The sequence below is a fragment of the Argiope bruennichi genome, chromosome 4, assembly GCF_947563725.1.
Source record: "Argiope bruennichi chromosome 4, qqArgBrue1.1, whole genome shotgun sequence".
Classification (NCBI taxonomy): domain Eukaryota; kingdom Metazoa; phylum Arthropoda; class Arachnida; order Araneae; family Araneidae; genus Argiope; species Argiope bruennichi.
Window position 1 is genome coordinate 98,933,446 of NC_079154.1, and position 8,011 is coordinate 98,941,456.

Sequence of the window (8,011 nt, forward strand, 5' to 3'; positions counted from 1 at the left end):
AAGTTTAAATAAAGTTACAAGTGTTCAGTGTGAGCTTTACCAGAAATTTAAAGGATATCGAAGCTTTATAGAAACTCAACCCCTACATTTTTCTGTATGTCTGAAGTGCATCTTTGAAAAGATGTAGTTATGCGTGCACGGCGATGCCTGATTTTTATTTCTGAGGCTACTTCCAACAGAAGGCGTTTGTTCCCCTCCTATCAACTGACGTTAATAAACTTAAGACATGAATATCAGCAGGCGTTCAGAGCATCAGATCAAAGATGTTGAAAGAGTAAGCGATGAGCTATAGGATCACTTTAATATCCTCTGTATTTTTGGAGATACTTATAATAAACTATGCTGAATTTAAAATTTCAACTTATTTATAATTTCTGACGATTTAGAATTATATTTAATTACATAGTGATGGACTAATTAATTTTTTTATCAAAAGTAGCGAAAACACTTGTACAACAACTAAATTCGTATCATAGAAAATATAATTGTTTGAATTTTCGAATGTCGTAAAACTCATTTTCGTGCTATAAGATGTTAAGGAAATTCGCTAAAATTTCGTTTTAATATTTAGTTAATTAAAATTTCAAAAGAAAACCCGAGATTCACATTCCGACTATTAGAACTGTGTTTATGCCAGAATTAGTAATTCTAATTTTATATTTACTTTCTTTAATTCTAAAATTGCGAGATTATTGAGCAAATTCAAAAAAAAAAAAAAAAAAAAAAAAAAAGGCGCATTTAACAAATTTATTTAAAATTCCTTTAAGTAACATATCATGCGTTTAAAAGTATTTCCAAGAATTGAAAATGAAATACTTTTATAACGACAAATTATTTCATTTTTTTTCACATAATGCGCAAGCTTTGCTTATTAGAAATAAGCAAAATATAATATTCACCTTTGCTATTTGAAGTTGTTATTGCGATAAATATTTATTTATTTTGAAAATAATTCTTTTTATTGCAAATTCACTTACACAGAAAACAAATTTTTTTTAATTAAACTAATTATTTTACTGATATTGTAGGTAGTATTTCATATTTATTTCACAACAATCTTTTATTTTAAATTAATGCAGGTAATGCTTTCTGCCTGTTTCTAATTAATCAACGATGAAAATTCGTAACAAGATATTCTGGAAAATGTTTCACTAAAAAGCTATTGTTTAAACTGTATACTTTTTCTTCAGCTCAATACTCCATTTTATTTTAATGATTTCGAAATAATTTATTGTGAGACCTTTCCACAATTAAACCTATGCAAACAAAGAATATTACAAAATGCCAGATTAATCTGATATTAAATTAAAAATGTTGTTTCATTCAAAGAATTAACTTATTTCTTAAAGCAGTGCTAATTGGATTTTAAAGAAATATTTAGTTTTTTTAATTTAAAATATGTTAATAAATATTTCTCTTTACATTTAAGTACCAATTGCTTAGAAGAATATTCAGATTTTCACTTTATTGAAATTGAAAAAGGTTTAATTGATAACTTATTAATACATTTTTTTAGTCTTTTTTAAAAGGAGCAATGAAATAAAGCTGTAAATGGTGGTATATAATTTATTTAGGTAAAGATATTTATTAACCAGAAGTCAATCCGAAACTTACTAGCATGTACTTTAAAATATGTATTATTTCTTACTTCCCTTCAGTGCGAAAAAATTTTAGCAAAAATTTAGGAAAAATTTTATTTAAAAAGGCCATGAATGCTCAGATTTTTATTTTCAGAGTCATAGAAATGAGAGTTTTGTACCTCTGAGTAAAGAAAACCGAGCATACATTTTGTATGCATTTTTGTCAAATCACGTACCAAATTATTGATACAAGTCGCTATGTTTTTGAGTTATTGCTTTAACATGCATGAAAATATATAAACCGACAGGCACTGAACCATCGAAAAATTTGGTAAATGCTAATACATGCCAGATAAAAAAAAATATAGTATAGACCGGCGCGAACTTCTGCATTACAGGAAATGCAAGCTGATAAATCTTTTTCCTTTCAGAAAAACAAAAACGCATTCGCAAAAAATATTTATCAAATAAAATTTCCGACAGAATAAAACCATCCAATAAAACCGTAAACAATTTATCGCTTCTTATGAAGATAAAAAAATAATGTAAAGATAACAAGTCAGAAATCGGAAATATATCGTCCGTAATGTATTTTTTTTAATATATCGTCTGCCGCAGTAATCATAAGTCAAAATTTTGAAAAGTTCATTAAAATGAAGAAAAACAATGTATGGAAATAAAATTGATGCCTTTGAAAAGCTAATTTTCAAATTTTTAGATGATCTTAAAATGGTTTTCGAGCAACAACATGATCCACCATTACTGCGAAAAAAAGTTAAAATTTGGCGTAATTTTGAATAAACTCTAATTAAAATTATAAAAAAATTCTTTATTTTTGGTAATGTGCTACGCAAGAAGCAACTATCTACCAAATTTCAATTCGTTAGTTCTAGTGGTTTGAGATATTTTTTGATGCGTGAATGAATGAGAGATTTCTTTTTTATGCATAAATTATGATACGTCAAATCACTGAAATGTTAAATTTTTTTTTAAAGAATAAAATAAGAATAGGGATTAAATTAGACGATTTTTACAAATCTTCGAAACATTTTCTCGTCTCAAAATCATTTACATCTACTCCATTAATTATTAAATTTGAAAAAAGAAAAGTGAAAAAGTATGAAATCGTGCATTTTACTGAAAGGGACATCACTGAAAAAGTAGAATTTTTATTTTTAAGATGGTATCGAAATATTTCGCGTAGGATGATTTGCACCAAAGCGTACTGCAGTTAAAAACAAAGTCATGGTTATTTTCTGTTTAATTGAATGCTTAATCAACTTTCGCACTTTGATGACTGTGTAAAATTTCACTGAATTCGGCAGAAATAATATGAAGAATTGTGGAGTTGCAAATATTAGCTAGAATAACTTTTATTTATGTTTATAATATGGCAACAGATTTTCTAACATTATTTCTATGAAGCTAATCACGCCTTTTGATATCTAGTTAATTTCTGACATACGAAATATGGAGAAAGTATTGTAATTATCAAAAAATTTGAGATTTTGACAAATCTCCACATTCCTAAATTCGAAAGAATATTTTTGGCGTTATGTCCGCCTATTTGTCTACTTGTGACAAAGTTAACTAAAAACGCTTGGAGCTAGATGGATCAAATTTGTAGGTTATTGTCATTTTAAGCAAAATCCATTCAGAAGTCTGTCTGTCTGGCTATTCGAAAATAACACGATAAGAATATTTAAAATCTATAGTTATCTATAAAAGTTAATCAGGCCCATATCAAATTTTGAGATAAATCCAACAAGTAGTTGATTGTTTGTTGATATGTACTTTCTGAGCACGTAAACACGATCATTCTAAAACGCATTGATTTAAATTTATCAAATTTGATATGTGATTTTGTGATTATTACTGCAGTTCTATTAAATTTTAGGGGTGAACTGGAGTTTAACCCCCTTCTGCGCTAAGTTGCGATAACGCGCCAAAGCTGGCAATCATCGTTTTCTCTAGATTGGCAAACGTATTATCTTTCGCCTTTATTATGCGTTATGATTGGACATCTGCTCCCTCACTTTTGAACATTTCACAAAACACGACGCAAGACCGTTGTTGGCGATTTTTGAAAATTGCACCAAGCAGGGGATTAAACTCCGATCGTACCAATTTTAGTTTTCAATCAGTGGGGAAAAATGTGTTTAGAGTGCAAATTCGATTTTTGGATACTACTAGCCGCATGCTAGGGATTAATCGCCAAAAAAACTCGCCTGAGATCACTTGATAGATTCAGTAAAAATGTTAAATTCCCACCAAAGATTAATATTTCGTAACTATTGTACGTCGATGCTATGCAAGGTGTTCTCTGCTTTATCGAAGGTCTTCAATTTTTTGTGGTGGCTGTGGGATAGCATTTTTATTCGCGAATATGTGAAAAAATTTTATGGAGACCACTCATGCTGTTGTGATTTCTTATTTGTGACTTAAGAGAGGCAATACATTTTTTTTGTTGTTGTTTTGTCAAAAGAAAGGCGACAGTGGGCACATTAATGGGAATATCACTTGCGGACGTTCAAAAATACATTTAGAAACTCTGGATCAAACAAGATGACTCGTAAATGAGAGATGCTTCAAATCATTTTGTTTGTCGACATGCAAATAATTGAAATTTCAATGAATTCGTTTAATTTTTATAAAGTTTGCTTAAATATCAATCGCCAACACAAAATGCCTCTAAATATTTTTTTTACAATATAGGATTTAAACAAAATAATAAATTCACTTTTATTATTTCTTTTATCTATAAAATATTCACCTGATTTTACGCTTTAAAATTTTTTGACCTACATATAATAAGCATTAATCCAGGGTTTATAGATAATGCCATAATAAAATATTTAAGATTAATAAATAGGTTTTGTAGTAAGTGATAATTAGTAAATATTTTTTAAGAAATTAATAACGAAGCTAGAAAGATAGTAAAATAAATAAATACATATTTAATTTTTTTAGTTCCACAAAAAATATTTCGGATCATTTGTTATTTAATTTAAAAGCCACGTTTTTCTTCTTCTTTTTGGTTTCTGAAAGGTAAAGAAGCGATAAAATTCAACAAATGAACTTTTGATTGTTTGTGACTATTATTTGTTCAAATAATTAGCATAAAATTTTAGTTTTTTTTTTAGGTAAATGAAAGGAACTTAACAATAAATCGTGTAGATCCAGTATTAAAGATCCAGTATTAAACAATAGAAATAAATGCTGAAATGTTTGGTATTTTCAGTTCTTTTGTAGTATCAATTAATTTTTATCAACGTTAGAGTCTATTGTGTTTCATTATAGATGTTAAATTTATAATATTGTGCTTTTAATGGTGGTTTGTTTATAAGAATTGCAGTATAGACCTAAGTTATATTAATTATCGTTTTTCAAAACATTTACTAGATTTTTTTTATCGAATAAGTTTAATTATTAACAGAAAAAATAAAATAAGAAACAGAAACTAACGCTACGGCAAATGTGTTCGTTCCAAAATAAAGATAACCGCACTTGCACCTTCAATAAGAATAACTCCACTGTTTATTCGCAATTTGAGCAAAGAAATGAGCCAGCTGTACTCAAACATGAAAAACTAAAATTAAAACAAATATATGCAGTGCAAATAATTTCGTGTAATAAATCAATTTCAATAAAAATCTTTATCAATAAAACTAAATCACAAAGTTTTTATAAAAAAATCTTATCCAATTTAAATATAAACGGAACATAATGGACTTCGTGCTGATAGTAAACGAAATATAATAATTAATTTAAGTAAAAAAAAGTTATAATCGAAGCGTTAAGAACAAATTTATACTCTTTTTAGATAAAATGTTTCTTAATATTTTCATGATATATTCGCGATATTGTACGGATATAGAAAATTATAAGAATATAGAAAAATATCATAGATATATCACTCGATAACTTGCACCAGGATAATATATTCTCAATTACAAATTCCAATTCTCTTCCGAGCTAGTATACTGTTATGGAAAAAATAAATAAAAAATAACACAATATTGGATTATCTAGTAATAGATATTACGGGAAAATTATTATTTGCAAAGATGTTCTGACAAAACTTATGTATAATTAATTTGTAAAATTGTTCTAACAGAAAACATTTGTATAATTATTTTGTAAAATAGTTCTGACAGAAAAGTTTTGCATAATTATTTCGTAAAATAGCTCTGATTGAAAACTTTTGTATAATTAATTTTTAAATTTGTTCTGACTGAAGACTTGTATAATTATTTTCTTCAGCATACTATCTTGTATACTTAGTATGTGCTGTTTAAAAATATTAAGCTTGGTAAAAGTCTTCGGTTTAAATATGTTATTGTAGAATATTTTTTTATAAACTTGTTTTAAAGCTGAGTTATTAAACATAATATTCCTGTTAAGATTTTTGAGAATTATTACGAATATTCCCAAAAAATATATTATTTCTTGATTGTATTTTTGAATATTCATAATAAAGCTTAATAGTATTAGGTTTAGTCTCTCTATTTTATTCATTCCTATAAAAAATAAGATATGAAGGAACCTAAAAAGATCATCTTAAAATTTATTTTGTTAAAGTGCCGCAAAAAATGTGCAATAACTAAAGATGAGATTCCATAAAATGCAACAATAAAAATCAAGGTTGTAGCTGTGCTTGAAATTTGTGTTCCACATATACTCTGATGAAACTTTGAAGTGTTTTTTCATGTAGCAGCGTAAATAAGAAAAATAGTGATTGTGAAATCTTTTGTAAATTTTTCTTGTTTACATTGTATTAGAAATAACCATCGTTTACATAAAAATAGTTCAAACCACACATAAAATCTCACAAAACACCGTTCTAACTGGTAAAAGCCACGGCAAAAATTTCGATTGAAAGACGTTAGGTATTCCAATGAGCTCATGTATCCTCAAGTAAATTTTCTTCTGTTTTGGTACTGAGAATATTTTTAATAAAATTAAAAGTTAAATGTTGCATTTTTAAAAAGGAAAAAACCACTTAATAAATAAAAAAAAAATCAAATAATAATTATTTAATTTCTTGCTACTTGATTATTTTGATTTTAAAATTATAAATAATAAATATTCAAAGATTCAACAATGTGACATTTTTTTCTTTTAGGAACAATATAAAAAAAATATTTGTTGTTATTACCCTGTTGCAAGTAAAATAACATTTGAAAATCGGTAACTTTATTATTAGAAATATCAATGCATGTTAATACTAGCCCATGGAAAAATTGCAGAAAAAGTATACGCATACACACCATGAATTGTATGAATTCTTATTTTGTTTTGACATGAATTCAAGCTCATTTTATTTTAGGAGATGTTTAAAGATTATGAAAAGGATTATTTGCTGAATTACAGAGCGATGCTTTCTTAAATTGGTAATGAGTGTAGAAATAATAATTTAAATGATGTTTACACAGATTTCAAATAAGTAATTAGACATCAAAATTCTTAAAAATTCAATAGTTTTATTTATAATCTAATACTTTTGAAAATAAAATCTTTATATACATTTTTACTTTGTAGAGAAATGATGGCATAAATCTGGCTTACTTATCACTTTTACTTTCAGGTCTACATATATAGGAAAGCTTGGAAAGAATAAAAATATATAAATTACAACAAATAATGTTTGACCTAAAAACACTTCTTTCACTTTAAAAACTATCTGACTAATATGTTTTGCCATGTTCAGAACACTCCCCAGACCTTTTATCTTGATTGTGAGATATTTTAACCTTGAAGAAAACTACATATGATCAAACCTTTAATGATGTATAAAAATTCAACTCTAAAGTAAAATTTCTCTTTTTGTTAATAAACTAGAGGATTTTGATCAGTAAGGAATTAATCAATTGTAAATCATATGGAAGGAGTCATATTAAATTAGTACAATGATACGAACAGATAAACATACTTTAGTTCTAATTTGTTCCCCCACCCTTGATCTAAAAAGAGCTGAAGTTTTACTGATGTTAATATAATATAGATAACACAGAAATAATAACATAAATGCAGTATATTGTTGGAAACATTTTATTTATAAAAACTGAATATTACTTTAATTATGCATACTTCCCATTCAAGTCTAGGTACTTCTATTATTTACTGGTAGTTTCCAGTTGATTGTGATGAACCATTCCCTGGATCTATGAATGCATCGTCTACAGATTACAGCTTGCGATTATCCCCTGATATAGCATCAAGCCTTATTTTGTTCTTTGTCGTTAAATATTATGCTCTTATTACTGGCGTAGCAAGGGTCAAATACAAGGCATAATAAAAAAAATTTCATCTATCAATCGTAATCAGGATAAATGGTGAAGAGGATCATGGTATTTGTTGTTCTTGTCATCATAATTCGTTTTAAACAAAGACAAAATAAAACGGTAGTGTTTTGTCTTTATAATGCCCCT